The 19,254-nt window shown below is 48.3% G+C and overlaps 1 protein-coding gene across 10 annotated transcripts in view; it reads left to right on the forward strand.

Moving 5' to 3' along the window:
• The window catches only part of pins (G-protein-signaling modulator pins), a 281,528-nt gene that overhangs the window by 163,460 nt on the left and 98,814 nt on the right, over positions 1 to 19,254 (forward strand). For all 10 annotated transcript variants that reach the window (XM_071672594.1, XM_071672591.1, XM_071672595.1 and 7 more), the window contains one exon: positions 9,798 to 9,857. The gene's annotated coding sequence lies outside the window, so the exon portion shown is untranslated. The remainder of the gene's footprint in view (positions 1 to 9,797; positions 9,858 to 19,254) is intronic.

Raw genomic sequence — 19,254 nt, forward strand, 5'->3', positions numbered from 1 at the left:
ATGTCAGCTGTGTGTGTGTTTGTGTGTGTGTGGGGTCTCATAGTGATCGTGTCAGGTGTGTGTGGGTCTCATAGTGACCGTGTCAGGTATGTGTGGGTCTCATAGTGACCGTATCAGGTGTGTGTGGGTCTCATGGTGACCGTATAGGTGTGTGTGGGTCTCATAGTGACCGTATCAGGTGTGTGTGGGTCTCATAGTGACCGTGTCAGGTGTGTGTGGGTCTCATAGTGACCGTATCAGGTGTGTGTGGGTCTCATGGTGACCGTATAGGTGTGTGTGGGTCTCATAGTGACCGTGTCAGGTGTGTGTGGGTCTCATAGTGACCGTGTCAGGTGTGTGTGGGTCTCATAGTGACCGTATCAGGTGTGTGTGGGTCTCATGGTGACCGTATCAGGTGTGTGTGGGTCTCATAGTGACCGTATCAGGTGTGTGTGGGTCTCATAGTGACCGTATCAGGTGTGTGTGGGTCTCATAGTGACCGTATCAGGTGTGTGTGGGTCTCATATCGACTGTGTCAGGTGTGTGTGGGTCTCGTATCGACCGAGTCAGGTGTGTGTGGGTCTCATAGTGACCGTGTCAGGTGTGTGTGGGTCTCATAGTGACCGTGTCAGGTGTGTGTGGGTCTCGTATCGACCGTGTCAGGGGTGTGTGGGTCTCAAAGTGACCGTGTCAGGTGTGTGTGGGTCTCATAGTGACCGTGTCAGGTGTGTGTGGGTCTCGTATCGACCCGTGTCAGGTGTGTGTGGGTCTCATAGTGACCGTGTCAGGTGTGTGTGTGGTCTCGTATCGACCAGTGTCAGGTGTGTGTGGGTCAGAGGTAAGTTTGCTGGTGTATGTAATGATGGTCGGTGCTCGGCAGGCCCCCGGGGGGCTTGGCTTTCCTCAGCGACTTAGTGGCTTTTTATATTAATCTTGTCTTCCCCGTGCCACTACCCACGCAGCCTTCCTCCATCCTGGTGGCCATATTGATCATTAAGACTGGCTCGGGAGTACCATACCCCCGTGCCGGCTCCCGTGCCGCTAACCTCCCATAACCCATTGTCTCCGCTACTGTCGTGGAGGCTTCCCTGCCTGGTGTCGTAGCACGGGTCTCAGTGGATCACGCGCGAGTATTGCTGGCCGAGCAGGAGATGACTTCGTCCTAGGACGCCAACAGTTTCTGATGTCAACGTTGATGATTCTCTCGTAGTGTGAGGTATTGCGTAGGGGGCACCGGAGGAGCGGCCGTGTGTGTAGCACACGATCTGATACTTCCTGCCCAGATCCCGTGACTCACTTGTTGCATACCCACCCGCCACTCATCCCCGCCTGGACGTGTACCACACCACCTATTTTGACCTCTAGTAACCTTTTGTTTGACCTCATTACCCCCCCGCCCACCTTTCCACCACAGTCGTGTGCTACACTGTCCATCTGGGAGACGCCCCTCCTCCGCCGTGCCTCTCGTATGTGCCACGGGAGTAGGCCCACACCCCGGGCAGTCCTTGCACCGTCCTCATCGAGTGGTTCGTCTTCCAGCGAGACCTCAACTGCTGGTCTCACACACGTCTCACCTGCAACCGTCAAAATGGAACTCTTACCTGAGATGTTTACACAGCTGTCGTGTCTCATTAATCCTGCCCTACACCCAGACCTCACCTCGGTGTAGTGTGGCTCTGTGCTAGTCACTTGCCGATTTTACTTTACGATGGCGGTTTTAAGTGGGAGGAGTATACGACAAGCCTTGGCAAACCGTGATTTGCGACGTCAATTTACATTCTGTAATGATGAACTTTATGGGGGAGGAGGAGGAGGAGGCCACAAAGAGCATAGGAAATGTGTGGTTTATTACAAGGTGAGCTACTACTTGTGGCAAGATGAAGAGAACCTTCTTGCAGACCTCACCTCGCGTAGCCAGGAGCCGGGACGTTACCAAACATTCATCGTCAGGAGGACAAATATACCGACGGTGTTCTTTTCCTCCCGCGTCGCCGCCAGACGGGTCGTCAGGTACGTGTCCCGAGGACGCGTTCGTGTCCTGGAATCCGTGTGTGTGTGCACGAACGCACGCACCCCAGCCAGCCAGCCAGCGTTCGTAAGCGATGTAAACACAAGACCAGGACAACGTCAATATTCGTTGTGGAATAATGTGGAGAATATGGCAGGGTTCAGCAGGGGCGGTGGTGGTGGAGAGTATGGTAGGGTTCAGCAGGGGCGGCGGTGGTGGAGAGTATGGCAGGGTCAGCAGGGGCGGCGGCGGCGGTGGAGGGTATAGGCAGGGGTCAGCAGGGGCGGCGGTGGTGGAGAGTATGGCAGGGGTCAGCAGGGGCGGCGGCGGCGGTGGAGGGTATGGCAGGGGTCAGCAGGGGCGGCGGTGGTGGAGAGTAAGGCAGGGGTCAGCAGGGGCGGCGGCGGCGGTGGAGGGTATGGCAGGGTCAGCAGGGGCGGCGGTGGTGGAGGTAAGGCAGGGGTCAGCAGGGGCGGCGGCGGCGGTGGAGGGTATGGCAGGGTCAGCAGGGGCGGTGGTGGTGGAGGGTATGGCAGGGTCACCAGGGGCGGTGGTGGTGGTCAGGGGAAATTAGCTGAGTATATTTATGGTTCTTGATTTCCTACGGTGTCACTTTTTTATATTAATTAATTCTACTTTTTATTTCTAATCTAAACTCCATTTTACCTTCAGGTTAACCCCACTTTTTGCCTTAGATTAACCCCAGGTTTTTCATCAGATCCACCCACATTTTCTCCTCAGCTTAACCCCCCTCCATTTTCCCCTCAGATGTTCATAACCCCACAGCCATCATCACGTTATTTAAATAATTCATCTGAAAAGATATAAATGAAGCAGAAGACGAGGCATCAGTCATGCTATATATCCCACCCCAGGGTAGTATAACTGTAGACCAGCATTGATGACGGGCCAAGGGTGGTGGCCCTACGCTCCCTTATCTCGAAGTTAACGACCAGGGCTTCCGTCCTGCCCGTCTCCCGCTCCCAGGGGCGCCCTCATCTGGAAGCCACAGTTGTAGCGGAGGAGGAGGAAGAGGAGGCGTTCTCTTATTGTTTCAGGAGGGGCGTCCCGCTCCCCACGCCGGCTCTCCCTGCTGGGGAGGTGATCGATAGCTGCTGCCGGGAAGCTAAGCAAGTGGTAAAGGGTGGGGGGAAAGGCAGGTGGGGCAAAGAGTGACGGGGATGAGGCATGGTCGTGGGTCAAGTGTGACGGTGAGGCATGGTCGTGGGGCAAGTGTGACTGGGGTGAGGCATGGTCGTGGGGCAAGTGTGACTGGGGTGAGCATGGTCGTGGGGCAAAGAGTGACGGGGTGAGGCATGGTCGTGGGGCAAAGAGTGACGGGGATGAGGCATGTCGTGGTGGACTGGGTGAGGCATGTCGGGGGCAAGTGTGACTGGGTGAGGCATGGTCGGGGGCAGTGTGACGGGTGAGCATGGTCGTGGGGCAAGATGTGACTGGGGTGAGGCATGGTCGTGGGGTGTGACGAGGGTGAGGCATGGTCGTGGGGTACGTGTGACTGGGGTGAGGCATGGTCGTGGGTCAAGTGTGACTGGGTGAGGCATGGTCGTGGGTCAAGTGTGACTGGGGTGAGCATGGTCGTGGGGCAAGTGTGACTGGGGTGAGGCATGGTCGTGGGGCAAGTGTGACGGGGATGAGGCATGGTCGTGGGGCAAGTGTGATGGAGTGAGGCATGGTCGTGGGGTGTGACGAGGGTGAGGCATGGTCGTGGGGTACGTGTGACTGGGGTGAGGCATGGTCGTGGGGCAAGTGTGACGGGGATGAGGCATGGTCGTGGGGCAAGTGTGACGAGAGTGACGTAGGTGAGGTAGAGTTGTGGGGCGGAGGGTGACGGGTGTGAGGCAGGGTCTCCACGTGGAGGTCATGGAGTGTAACGTGTCGGGTTCGACAGATGGACGGTGTTTCTGGCACCTGCAGGTGGCGCTGACAGTGTTACGTTAAGCATCGTCTTTCCTGTGGTGATAATGTGATCATTTCTGGGTGGCAGAACCTCCGGACGTACGTACACGCGTCCCCATGACAGGGGAGTAGGTGGGGGAGTCATGGGGAGGTGACCCCCCCAGGGGCAGTGGGTGTCCTGGCTCTACCTATGATCCAGACGTGTGTGGATCCTTCCATGTGTCGGCTTGCGAACCAGAGCGAGGTATATGGTGTGGGGCTCTGCTGTCGCATGATGCTCTTCTGTCTTAATGTAGTACCTTAATGTATACATATATATAGATATTTTGTCATACTCAAACGCATGAATTTGGCTGTTTTATTGTTCCTGAACACACACATGTAGCTGTTGTATCGTACCTAAATACATGCATGTAAGACATGATGCTGGGTATACTTAACGTGGATAGTTCACACACCACGCACACACACACACACACACACACACACACACACACACACACACACACACTTCTTGTCACCATAAAAGTGAGTGGGAGAAATTCTATACATTGCTATCAGTTTATAGGAACCATTCCATTTTTTTTCCTTTCGTTCTCTTCTGTTTCTTCGAGCTTGGCACCCCCCCCCCTCCCCTTAGTGCTCCAGGAATTTAAGGGGACACTTGGAACTTTACAGTGAAATAAAAGTGAAATGTTTATCACTAGAAATTCTGGCTAGTTCCTGAAACGCTGAACTCTTTTATGTACCACAAGTTTATGTTAGGTTTAAAACCGCTGAAAATCATATGATAACGTTACCTCTACAACAGATCTTATTGATGTTGTTCTTCGATGTAGTCAAGAGGTTATTATTCACGGTTATGACTCGTGGTGTTGTGATGATGCGCACCAGGAGACACGTGTGAACTGAGGGATGTGGGTTCGATCCTCGGGGTGGCACGATGCGCTGCCCCACGCCCAACACTTGACGAGTGAGGAGACGTTGCCTCCTCACCTCTGCCTCATAATGAGGACGGATGAGTGACGTCACAGTCTATATATATATATATATATATATATATATATATATATATATATATATATATATATATATATATATATATATATATATATATATATATATTACAGGTGTTGACTCTCAGCAGTGTTGAGGGTGTTGCTGATGGTAACCATGTGTCCTGAGGGAGGGACGTGTCCTGTGGTTCACTTGACAGAGCCTTACTACTGACGGAGAGGTTCCTGGTCAATTATGACGTCCACGATGTTTTGTCTTGTCCATGGAAGTGGCGTTATTATCCTCAGGTATTGATCTTTATCGTTGTCCAGGTATGTTCACGTGGGATGTGGCCATAACTTGGTCTCCCTCCCACCCCAGCACGGTGTCCTTGACACGGGCCCCCGTCCCTCCCCGTCAAGATGCCCTTGACCTGGCCCCTCCCTCCCGATCAAGTTGTCTTCAGTTGTGGCCCTTGACGTGGAAGAGGCTGTATTTTCCCTACGTTATCACCCGCGTGACATAATGATGTCTGACCAGCCAGAGTCCAGGAGGGAGGGAGGAAGCGGTGGATTGTGCAACACGACGCTGCTGACTGGCGCCGACCACGACACTGGAACACCGTGAATGGAACGGGGTAAGTCAGGGGCGACCCGTACACCGGGGGAGCAGCGTCAGCTGTTGTACAGTGTTGAAGACTGGGACCCTGTAGGATGGTGGGTCGTGGGCGGCATAGGCCTGACGACCCCATAGTATGGTGGGTCGTAGGCGGCATGGGGCTGACTTCCCTACAATATGGTGGGTCGTGGGCGGCATGGGGCTGACGGCCTCATAATATGATGGGTCGTGGGCGGCATGGGGCTGACGGCCCCACAGTATGATGGGTCGTGGGCGGCATGGGGCTGACGGCCCCACAGTATGATGGGTCGTGGGCGGCATGGGGCTGACGGCCCCACAGTATGATGGGTCGTGGGCGGCATGGGGCTGACGGCCCCACAGTATGATGGGTCGTGGGCGGCATGGGGCTGACGGCCCCACAGGTCGTGGGTCACCAGTAGTCTGCGGTGTTGACGCCCCATATTTACATACTGGCCTTGTGTACACTGTGTATGTGTTGTGTTCATGGTGGGTGAAGTGTGTGTTGTGGGTGTTGCTAGTGTGTGTGTGTGTGTGTGTGTGTGTGTGTGTGTGTGTGTGTGTGTGTGTGTGTGTGTGTTTTGCTGGTGGAGAGAGACAGAGAGTGTGTGTTGCTGGTGAGTAGACGTTGTGATGGGAGGACTGTGTGCTGCATGTGTTGGTGATGGGTATAGTGTGTTGCTCGTGTTGTTGTGGTGTGGGGGGTTAAGGTGTGTTATGCTACACCTGAGTAGTGAGAGGGTGGTGGGTGGTGCAGCGGGCGGGCGGCACACTGCACACCCACCACCCCGGCCAAGGCTGGCCTCCCGCAGGTTCAATATATCCACTCACATCACCTCACACGGGGAAAACCTCTCTCTCTCTCTCTCTCTCTCTCTCTCTCTCTCTCTCTCTCTCTCTCTCTCTCTCTCTCTCTCTCTCTATCTATCTATCTATTCTATCTATTATATATATATATATATATATATATATATATATATATATATAATATATATATATACATATATGTGTGTGTGTGTGTGTAAGTGGACGCTTTTATATGATTTGTGTTAATATATGTGCAATAATTTTTGAATAATGATGATAATGATAATGATAATTATGATATCAATTATTTGAATAGACTTATGCTTAGTTCATTTTGCTGCTGCCATAGACCTAGATATACAGACACATGAAGTACACAAGCAGCTATACTGAGTGAAGATGTAAAAAGTGCGATGTTAGAATCATTTTTCTCATGCATAAGTGGATATTGCTATAGATAATGTATGTGTGCTTTTACGTGCTTGCATATGCGTATTTGCTTGTGCCCTGGTTTTTATAGATGTGTATGAAATATGTATTGCTTATGTTTACCTTACGATGGTTTGGGAGGTCTTCTACCCCCATAGCTGGGTCTGGGACCGTACCTTACCTTACGTATACCTTACGATGGTTTGGGAGGTCTTCTACCCACACAGCTGGGTCTGGCACCTTACCTTACCTCACTTATACCTTACGATGGTTTGGGAGGTCTTCTACCCCCCACAGCTGGGTCTGGCACCTTACCTTACCTTACGTATACCTTACGATGGTTTGGGAGGTCTTCTACCCCCACAGCTGGGTCTGGCACCTTACCTTTCGTATACCTTACGATGGATTCGGATACATAATACATATAAGAATAATTAGGACATTTTGCTTAACGCCCACGACCAACGTAAGTTTAAACGTCCGTTGTTTAAAACATTTACGGGTTTAAAGATATATTCTCGCATTACCGTTCTCCACAGTAACCTGTGGTGTGTGCCTCCACACACGCCTTACCACTGCCGTCTGGCCTTGTTTATCACTCCGCTGGTGATGATATATGATGATGATGATGACAACAGTAATAGTTATAATGATAATGATCACTACATCAAGTGTTATAATGATAATGATCACTACATCAAGTGTTATAATGATAATGATCACTACATCAAGTGTTATGATGATGATGACTCGGGAAACTGCGATGAAATATTAGATGAGGATAATAATGACAGTAATGAATTGTTTTAATGATAGCATTAATAATGATCATCATCATCATAATAATGATGATAATGATAATAATGATAGAGTACCAGTTGGTGTTTGCGGTGTGAGCGAGGCAGCATCAGTTACCGAACAGTGAGGCATCCTGGAGACTGCCTGGGTTAGCTACTGACTTCCATGCTGCTGGAAAATGATGGTACGAGAGGGAAGGTTATCCCCCGTTCCTGCCCCTCTGAATTGCCTGTTTACGACACACTGGAGGTACGTGGGCAGTATCCATTTTCCCGTGTCCCCCCCAGGGATGAATAGGTAGGTAGACGGTAGAAAATGTGTTGTATAAATGAATTAACTGAATAGATTTCCTTCCTTTTTTTATATATATACTTGGCTGCTCTTCCCGGCTCAGCGAGGTAGCCTCGGGAACAGATGAGAGGCGGTGTGGTTTGCTTACATCCACTCTCAAACTGTCTTGTGTAATGTACTGACACCAGAGTCTGCCATCCACTGTCACGCCCCACAAACTAGTCACCCCTTTGTTTACCTTGACTGCTTTCTCTGTCCTGCCGTAGCTTATTGACATCACGTCGTCCCCCATATGCCACATCATTCTAGTTATTTCTATCACGTGCATGCCTCTTAACTTATGAATCAGCCTTGGTTCAGCTTATTAACAGACCATCTTCCCCCATGTACCACATTCTTCAAGTTATTTCTGTCCCACGTATGCCTCTCGACCTATGAATCTACCTTGGCTCAGCTTGTTTACAGAAAGTCGTCCCCCATATATCACATGGTTCCAGTTCTTTGCATCCCATGCACGCCTCTCAACCCTAAAAAATGTTCAGGCCAATAGCTCCTCGGTCTAGGAGATGAAGGAAGACACAGAGTGAGTGCTGGGCTGAGTGTGGTAGAACCTGCCCAATGTGGCATTTAACTGGATCACTGACCGTTGCTGACAGATAAGTTTTGAAGGTTTTTAGAATTTGTAAATTGGCAACATTGCCAGTGTTATGCTGGGTGTTGGACGGTGTCTCGCTGGGTAGATGACAGTGTCAGTGTATGTAGGCGGTAAGTGTTCGACAGTGTCAATTCAGGTGGTAAGTACATGTGTCTTCGTGGCCGATGCGTTTCCTGTGTTGAGGTGATGAAGCTGATGAGTTGTAAACACGCGGCTGGTAATGTTCTAAGCAGGAGGGTGAAGGGCCAAGTCCTTGGGGTCGGGACGTGTCTCGCTGAGGATTGTAACATGATGATTTGTTTACTGCTGGCTGTGACGTTCACCGTGACCTGGTCTACCATAGCTCACTACCGTATGGCACCATCACCAACCATGGTCATGGTGGATATATACAAGTGAGGCAGGAGTTAGTAGCATAAATAGGAACACGCTTTAAGCAGGAGTGACTGGCATTGTTATTGTGTGGTTGTGTGTGTTTAAGGGTTAGGGTTAGCGAGGGGCGCGGACATGGCCCGGCCTTCCACCCATCAGACTCGCTCGGCCGGGCCTCCTCCAGACGGTGGCGCTGACGAAGGCTGCCAGGTTGGATGACAGACGTCCCTTGTGGGTTGGGAGACAGCAGGCAGGATGTATGCTCCTAAACAACACTGGCTGGGCCAGGATGGTGTCCTCCCAGCAGCCGCGGAGGGGAGAGGAGGGGACGTCGTAGATTGTTGTAGGAGAGACTCCGGACCCGTCGCCCAGGGGACGGTGGTTGTTATTGTTGTGGGAGAGGGAAGGGGGGGAGACCCGTCGCCTGGGGCGTGGTGGTCCCGCCCGCCTGGGTTGGGCGAGATGATGGTTGTCTTGCGGTCACCAGCTGTGTTTGTTGGTCGTGTTGCTCGCCACCAGCTGTGTTTGTTGGTCGTGTTGCTCGCCACCAGCTGTGTTTCTTGGCCGTGTTGCTCGCCAGGGAAAGCCGGTCTACAGAAATGTTAACGAACTGATTTACCCGAAGCATTTGTGACCAGTACAGTTTGTTACATACTGACACGTGTAACGTTTGTTTTGTATCTTTGTTGATATCATTATTTTTACCATTTGTCTTGTTTTATAATGAATTAAGGACCAACGTATCTTGATCTTGTGTAGACGTTTGAAGGTGTTAGTTGTGGAAAGGTCAGGTGTACTTAGAGGGCTATTCCCCCTCTGCCCAGTGTGGTGAGGTGAGGTGAGGGAGGGAGGCGGGCTGCCCCGGACCGCCTCGCCTGCTAAGTCTAATCATGTGTATTGTTGTTGCAGGTGGCGTGGGCGAGACAGTGCGACCCCCAGTGTCGTATGTGACCCTCCACACACAGCGCGGTAAGTACCTCCCTCATGGCTGGCGTCTGTTTCCCTCGCTAGTTCGTGAGCAGCAGCGGGGGGGTATCATGCAGCCACAGTGGACGAGTGTGTGCCTCTGGACGCATCCTCATTAAGCAAGAGTTGTAAGGATTATTTCTAGTAATATTTTGTTTATAATTATTTGTATAAAGGAAGACGTGTAAGATACCAGAAGGTGATTTCTCTCTGTTGAGTCCAGAGTGATTATGGCAACATTTGGTCCACGGAAACATAAGTGTTGCCATGCTAGGTCAGAAGGGGACATGAGTGATGCCAGGTCAAGGAGAACCATAAGTGGTGTGCCCAGTGTTGCTGGAGAGAACTTTCTTGTGTGGCAGTAGTGGATGGTGACGGCGAGGAGCGTCTGACTGAACACCACGCCATTCAGAAGAGACAAACTCCAAAGTTCGAAGCAACAAAGAGAGACGGATTGGTCACAGCCTCTGATGTTACAAGTTCAGTGAACCACGAAAAGAACATACCTTTCAAGTCTTGTTATTATAAACCAGTTACTGTGGAGCCTTGCGAGATCTGGACCGTCTTGTGTGAAGCAGCAGCTGCTGTACGCTGGCATTCGTCTTCACAGCGTCATAAGTCAAATCACAAAGGTCAGGATCTGCACTTTTCAGGCCAGTGTTGGGTTATGAAGTCCTTGATGAAGTTCAAGAGTCCTGCAATGTCCTGGAGAGGTCCTTGTCTTTTACACACAAAGGCGCAGGAGGCTTGATGTTCCTGGTTATATGCTTGCCTGCAGGTCATTGTTTCTTGCCATGATATATATATTATATATATATATATATATAATATATATATATATATTATATATATATTATATTCTTTCTTCTTTTAAACTATTCGCCATTTCCCGCGTTAGCGAGGTAGCGTTAAGAACAGAGGACTGAGCCTTTTTTGGAATATCCTCACCTGGCCCCTCTGTTCCTTCTTTTGGAAAATAAAAAAAAAAAAAAAAAAAAACGAGAGGGAGGATTTCCAGCCCCCCGCTCCCTCCCTTTTAGTCGCCTTCTACGACACGCAGGGAATACGTGGGAAGTATTCTTAATCCCTAACCCCAGGGATAATATATATATATATATATATATTATATATATATATATATATATTTTTTTTTTTTTTTTTTTTTGTCGCTGTCCCCCGCGTTTGCGAGGTAGCGCAAGGAAACAGACGAAAGAAATGGCCCAACCCACCCCCATACACATGTACATACATACGTCCACACACGCAAATATACATACCTACACAGCTTTCCATGGTTTACCCCAGACGCTTCACATGCCTTGATTCAATTCACTGACAGCACGTCAACCCGGTATACCACATCGCTCCAATTCACTCTATTCCTTGCCCTCCTTTCACCTCCTGCATGTTCAGGCCCCGATCACACAAAATCTTTTTCACTCCATCTTTCCACCTCCAATTTGGTCTCCCTCTTCTCCTCGTTCCCTCCACCTCCGACACATATATCCTCTTGGTCAATCTTTCCTCACTCATTCTCTCCATGTGCCCAAACCATTTCAAAACACCCTCTTCTGCTCTCTCAACCACGCTCTTTTTATTTCCGCACATCTCTCTTACCCTTACGTTACTTACTCGATCAAACCACCTCACACCACACATTGTCCTCAAACATCTCATTTCCAGCACATCCATCCTCCTGCGCACAACTTTCTAAAATGGGAAACAGAATATATATATATATATATATATATATATATATTATATATTATATATATATATATATATATATATATATATATATATATATACTGTGCTGCAGGGGTACCATCTCGAGAACATGCTTCACTATCGTACACCATCTTAGATGTGTTTATTGTGTGTGCATGTTTGTGGAGGTAAACACTAAAGTGATGTAAATAAGAAAGGTGGGTGAAGAAAGCTTGTCCTGCAGGGCAGCGGTCGCCCGGCACGACTCCCTTATTTACATTTAATTAGTGCTGTAAATTGAGCGGCCCCTGGATCACCCTGCCAGACAGGGGCTTCTCTTGCCTCATCCTCTGCCTTCAAGGATCCTCGTGTTATCTTGCCACACTTTATGTTATCTTACTGGGTCTTCTTACTCCAGGTCCCCAGTGTTATCTTGCCACACTTTGTTATCCCTGGCTCCTTTCGTAATGTTTTGTGGTGTTATCTAACAGTCTTGCCCTCTGACCTCTCGGTGTTATCTTTTGAGTCATGACTAAGGGTCGTCCTCTTTAGAGATATCTCTTAATCTGCTTCACGAGGCTTCGCGCTTCAGCAACTCTCTCGTCCATGAAGGAAGGGTTCAGGAGTCGTGTCCAGGTCCTCCATGTGGTTTGGTCCATGTCATGAGGTGTGTTGTTCCCTGGTCATGTGTGTCGTCAACTAGGGTTGTTTTTGGCTGAGCTGTAATGCTTGTATTGTGGGTCTTCCTTCATGTTAACACTCCTGGTATTGCTTGGTATGGTTCCTCCCTCTATGTATTGTGGGTCTCCCTTCATGTTAACACTCCTGGTATGGCTTGGTATGGTTCCTCCCTCTATGTATTGTGGGTCCTCCTTCCTGTTGGTGTGGTTCCTCCTTCCTCTTACCACTCGAGTGTTTAGTTTGCCGGAGCATCGACTGATAGTTGACTATACTGCTCAATTGTGAGCTGGAACTACCACACGCCCAGCAAGACTACTGCTGTGTGGTAATGTAACCTGGAACTACCACACGCCCAGCAAGACTACTGCTGTGTGGTAATATAACCTTTCTCGCAGCGGCCAGACTCGCGGGGTCAGAAAATAGACAAAGGTCTATCACCACCTGCATTGGTAGCGTAAATAAAAAGATTTACCAGAGACGCCTGAAAACAATATAAGACTGCAGCAATCTGCGCGCACCTTGAAGACGACCTTAATTTACACTTGGTAAACCCTGGAAGGTGCGGTTGCCAATCTGCATGCGAAAATACTTCCAGTTTCGCACGACAGGTTTGGAAGACAGATCGAAGGTACAGTGAATACAATTACAGAGTAAATAGTGTAAATGTCCAGAACTTAAAACTGCGTACTGCGTTCCCTGTATCCACACTCTGAGGTGGACTGTGGGGTATGATAAGACCCTAGATGTGTATGTGTACCAGACCAGCCAGGTTGTTGGGGGGATCTGCGGGCATGAGGGCTGCGGGCTGCTTCCAACAGCTTGGTCGACCAGCGACCCATTACAGCAGCCAGGGCCCAGCCCGGTCTGTTTGGGGGGGGGGGGGGGGGGGGATGATGATGACCCGTGCACTTTATTCGTATTCATATACCTCCGCGTTGTACAATCAGGTTCGGTAAAATGCTATATGCTGGCCATGTGCGCCTGTTGGGAAATGACCGATGTAGACCCCGTTGCTCAGCAATGTGAGACGAAGGGTATTCGAGTACATACTGTAGTATTCGAATAGTTATTTTCTATTAGCCAGGCCCATAGCCTAGCGGTAGCATTTCCGCCTGTGGCACAGGGGTCCCGGGTTCGATCCTGGCTGTTGGAGGTTTGTATGATATATATATATATATATATATATATATATATATATATATATATATATACAACAATGTTGTATGGTTGCGAGGCGTGGGCTATGGATAGAGTTGTGCGCAGGAGGATGGATGTGCTGGAAATGAGATGTTTGAGGACAATGTGTGGTGTGAGGTGGTTTGATCGAGTAAGTAACGTAAGGGTAAGAGAGATGTGTGGAAATAAAAAGAGCTTGGTTGAGAGAGCAGAAGAGGGTGTTTTGAAATGGTTTGGGCACATGGAGAGAATGAGTGAGGAAAGATTGACCAAGAGGATATATGTGTCGGAGGTGGAGGGAACGAGGAGAAGAGGGAGACCAAATTGGAGGTGGAAAGATGGAGTGAAAAGGATTTTGTGTGATCGGGGCCTGAACATGCAGGAGGGTGAAAGGAGGGCAAGGAATAGAGTGAATTGGAGCGATGTGGTATACAGGGGTTGACGTGCTGTCAGTGGATTGAATCAAGGCATGTGAAGCGTCTGGGGTGAACCATGGAAAGCTGTGTAGGTGTGTATATTTGCGTGTATGGACGTGTGTATGTACATGTGTATGGGGGGGTTGGGCCATTTCTTTCGTCTGTTTCCTTGCGCTACCTCGCAAACGCGGGAGACAGCGACAAAGTATAAAAAAAAAAAAAAAAATATATATATATATATATATATATATATATAATGTGTGTGTGTGTGTGTATTGTAGGTAATTCAAGTTTTCAAAGGTTTTGCACATATAAAGGTTTTGAAGATTATAGTTCTATTTTTACAGTTTTAAATGTTATATTACGGTTTTAATTGGTGTTTCTTGATATTTTTCTTTAGAGTTATTGAATAATTACGAGAAATTATGTATTTCTTTTTCATTAGATATGAAAATTTTATAAGGGTTATACAAGTTTTATTAAGGTTAAACATATTTTGTGGTTTATTAAAGAACCTGTGGTATGAAATGACTTATAAATGAGGTTTTGGGACTCGTGTCTCGGCACCCTCTCGGAGCCAATCAGCACATCGCTAAATGTGATTGGTTCGTTTTGGCCAATCAGCAGACAGGGAGGGGAGGAGCATACACCACCCCTTCCCCTCTCATATTAAGAGGAAAAGAATATTGGAACATTTACTGATTTTCAAATGTTAGAAACTTTAATATAATACCAAAATTTTACAAAATATGAACTGGTAAATATTGTGGATGATATCAGCAGCAGAGAAGGAAAATGCCGAGGAAAGAGGGAAGGAAGATATAGAGCTGATGAGTTCTGTGTCAATAGTGACGTTAATTCTGAAATATATGACAGCCAGGGACGTGCCCAGCTGCGTGACTCATGCCAACGATGTCTCTTATCCTTAGTCCCTTCGTGAGCCTTCGCCAGCCTTGTGTTTTGTTTGTCAGTGCTTTGTTAGTGTTGTGCTCCTCTTTTGTTAGTGTTGTGTTCTTGCTATTGGTGGCAGGAGCGTACTAGAATGAAGTAAAGAGTAGAGTTATTGTCATCAGAACCGAAAACAGTGGCTAATGCCACTCCGCAAAAAGTTTTTCTCTGCTATTTTAACTGTTGCAAAGCTGGAAAAAGTTCTTCATGGAATTCTGAAGATCCAGACAGCGCTGTGGACATGGTAAGACGATGGCCTCCGTCTCCTGGAGGAGCACCAACTTCTGACACGTCTCGTCACGCGGGTAAAACTTTGATAAATTTGGAGAGAATTTTGTTGGCCAAGAAATTAAATGGTCAAGTTGGGTGCCGCATGTCAGCGGTGTTGTAAATAATGTACTCTGGTGGAGCACAAGACTGGCGGGTGTTGGGAAGAAGGTTGGAGGAAGACCATCTGGTGGGGAGCGCAAGACTGGCGGGTGTTGGGGAAGGAGGTTGGAGGAAGACCTTCTGGTGGTGAATGTACAGTGAAGGAGACGAGAGACGTGTGCGTTGGGCGTGGCCATGATGGTGTGGCAGGCATGTAAGAGGAATGTGATGGTGTAACAGTTTGACCTGACCGTTACGGGTCAGGTCAAGGCCCGGCCGTCCTACCCGTAAGACGGATATGATGCTAAAGTGTCGGACCTTCGTGGACAAGTGTGTCCCCATTAAAGATGCACCGTCAGGGGTCGTACCGTCTTGCTGTAGGGTCGTAACATTTGTTATTGTATATCGGTTGTGTGAGCGGCGCGCTGCCCGCGAGTTGTGTACCCATCAGACACAGACCCGCTGACGCGTGAAGCATCAATATAGTATGAAGATGTGCACATGGAAGGACAGCAGACATGATGTACTAGAGGTGAAGGTCGTGATAGTAATATCCCTCAGCTGTTTGCTGCACGTGAGCACTTCCTGCGTATCTCCATATTGCACTGTGAGTGTGGAGGAGGGGGCTGCACCCTTTGCCACCCACCAACCGTGGTCCCCGCGAATATTGTATGGTCAAGAATGTGACCACGGCAACAGTGGCAGACTTGAGACACGCTCTTCCCCCACGACGAAGTTGTTCTAAAGAGCACTTAACACGGGAGTAAAGTTGGTACAGTTCATACTGAACCTTCGCTCTGATTGGTCCATCCTTACCTGCATGTCTTACAGGCGCAGGCTGCTAGACCTGTCTGTGGCAGGGGAGTACGGCGAGCTGATGGATGTCGTCCATGTTAACATGGTCGTTTTAACATCTTAGGCGTGACATTTTAACATCTTGAGAGGGACGATATGACCCTCAAGCACGGAGATGAGACTCCAGGATGCAATGGTCTGGCCTTTGATCTGAACATTTAAAGGTCGGGTCATGATACCAGGCCATTTACGTCTCTAATGGTCAGTCGTACCGTCCAGCACAAGAACTACCCATGTAGAATTCTATGATTTTGTACTTTGTGTAAAATGGCTTAGATCTCTGGCCTCAGAGGACAGTTTATTTGACACGTTCACTTTTTCCCCCAGCGATAAGAGTTCATGGTGTAGATCGTAGATTGCCGTCAGCTGTCGGCAAGAAGGCTGGCTCACTGACGCGGTCGGTTTGCGATGGTGTAGTGCGTTCACAATGCCCCGAGACAGGAAGGAGTAGTTTTGTGCGTTGGAACTCGGAAGCTTGTATAACATCGGCCCGTGGGTTTGTGTCATCAACGTAAGAGTCTTTTTTTCTCTCTAAGTGACGACTATGATGCACATGTATTGTTATCAACAAGATATCAGACTCAGCCGGATATACATGTACGTATGAACCGTTTCCATGTCCCTCCACTTGTGAAGTATATGTGGGACGTTGTGTTGCCACCCCCTGCGTCCGTCTGTCTGTCTGTCTGTCTGTCTGTCATTATTGTTGGGACGATAACTAAAGAACAGCTCATGATAAGAAAAACTTTGTATAACACTACATGCATCCCATATTGAGGTGATAATTTCATATGATTTGATGCAGGGAGCTGCTTAAACTAATGTAAGAATAGATCTTATCTTTCATGTTAAATGGCGTAGCTCAGCGGTGCTCAACGATGAAATGTTTAGGTATATAACTGTATATGAATCAGTTGAGTAAATGCAGATATCACACCAGACAATTTTTTCCCCTCCTTATTTCTTCACTGATGGTGGAGCGTTAGGCAAGTGCCTGTTGTTCTCAAATATTTAATTTTCACGGACGTTCTGTCATAAGAGTGAGCGATTCTAAGAACGTCAAACATTTACCTTTGTGTTGGTGTACACCGTGTGGGTCGGGGTACGTACACGCATGATGCATCTCTTGTGGGAGTTAGTTCTGCAGAGCTGGGGGTCCGGCCTGGCTGGCGGACACAACGCAGGGAGTCGCTGTTGTCTGCATCACACATCCTACCCCCGTCTGAACACAGAGTAATGTTTTCTGAAGGATTTCCCACAGAACAGATTAAATACAACGGAGTATGTTTCACCAGCCCAGGGTTGTGTGTTTGTGTATGTATGTGTGTTTCACCAGCCCAGGGTTGTGTGTTTGTATATGTATGTGTGTTTCACCAGCCCAGGTTTGTGTTTTTGTGTTTGTATGTGTGTTTCACCAGTCCAGGTTTGTGTGTTTGTATATGTATGTGTGTTTCACCAGCCTAGGTTTGTGTGTTTGTATATGTATGTGTGTTTCACCAGCCCAGGTTTGTGTGTTTGTATAGGCGTATAGTGTATCTGGTGAAGTGTGTGGGGGTCTTCTACCCCCGTGGCCCGGGCTGGCCCTAGTCTCGTGGGTTGGTCGACCAAGCTGTTGGACGCCGCTGCCCGCCAGACCACATATCCCCCCACGACCTCGTGGGTCAGGTGGTGTGTGTGTGTGTAACGTGAGCCATATCTGACGCATTCACGGACCGCTCAGGGTCCAGCGTATAGGTTTGAATCGTGCTTGCTGCAGTCGGCCCACAGTCAACCCAGCTGTTCATCCACCCTTAGGGGCTCAGAGTAGGGTTATATATATATATATTATATATATAATATATATATATATATATATAAAGAGAGAGAGAGAGAGAGAGAGAGAGAGAGAGAGCGCTAATGAGATGACCCAGATTAAGTCGTCAGTTGCCTGTGCCGTCTCGGTTAAAGATAGATTAATATTTTACTTTAGGAGGGAAATAATAACATTTTGTGTGTGAATAACATAGTTCAAGCCTTCAGACACACGCTTCTGACATGGCCAGACACACAAGCTTCTAACACGGCCAGACACACAAGCTATTAACATGGCCAGACACAAGCTTCTAACACGGCCAGACACCCAAGCTTCTAACATGGCCGGACACAAGCTTCTAACACGGCCAGACACAAGCTTCTAACATGGCCAAACACACAAACCTCTAACATGACCAAACACACAAGCTTCTAACACGGCCAGACACACAAGCTTCTAACATGGCCAGACATACAGACTTCTAACATAGCCAGACACACAAGCTTCTAACACGGCCAGACACACAAGCTTCTAACATGGCCAGACATACAGACTTCTAACATAGCCAGACACACAAGCTTCTAACACGGCCAAACACACAAGCTTCTAACATGGCCAAACACACAAACCTCTAACATGACCAAACACACAAGCTTCTAACACGGCCAGACACACAAGCTTCTAACATGGCCAGACATACAGACTTCTAACATAGCCAGACACACAAGCTTCTAACACGGCCAAACACACAAGCTTCTAACACGGTCAGACACACAAGCTTCTAACACGGCCAGACACACAAGCTTCTAACATAGCCACATAGTCAGAAGCTCTGAAAGTAACAAGCACGGATTTGCCTTGTTGATTTTGTGAGTGGTGATGGTATTTCAGTTTGTACTGAAGATCAAAGACTTGTATTAATTGACCCCTCGGTGCGAGGGGTTCATTGTACAAACACTGACCCGAAATGTTGGCCAAATGTATGACCGTGCAAGAGTGTCATTTGCAATGGCTGCCAGACATCGCCATCTGCAATATGGGCGGACTCTGTGTGGGTAACTCCAATTAGATTATACTGAACACCTAAAGCTAACTAAATCAAAGGGAAAACGAGCTTTTTGAAGAACTTTAGTTAATACGCAAGCTTGAATTGGCTACAATCTCTCGAACCTACACCATCTGTGGACACATTTATGCGTTGGCCTTCACGTAGTTATGCTAGACGATATGGACATTGTTAACTTGTGTTCGTTAACAGACACACAGGTACCGGTCCTCACCACACAGCCCGTGGAAGCAAGTCATGGCACCAGGGCACCAGCCACTGACCTTGATATGTAGTTTACATGTACAAATATGCTATTACGTCCATCTCATTCCAGTACGTTCGTAGCCAGTTTTATAGAATAAATAGAATGCTGTAGTGTGGCCTTGTTAGCATAAATTTTTTATCGTT

This window comes from Panulirus ornatus, chromosome 17, assembly GCF_036320965.1.
Source record: "Panulirus ornatus isolate Po-2019 chromosome 17, ASM3632096v1, whole genome shotgun sequence".
NCBI lineage: Eukaryota > Metazoa > Arthropoda > Malacostraca > Decapoda > Palinuridae > Panulirus > Panulirus ornatus.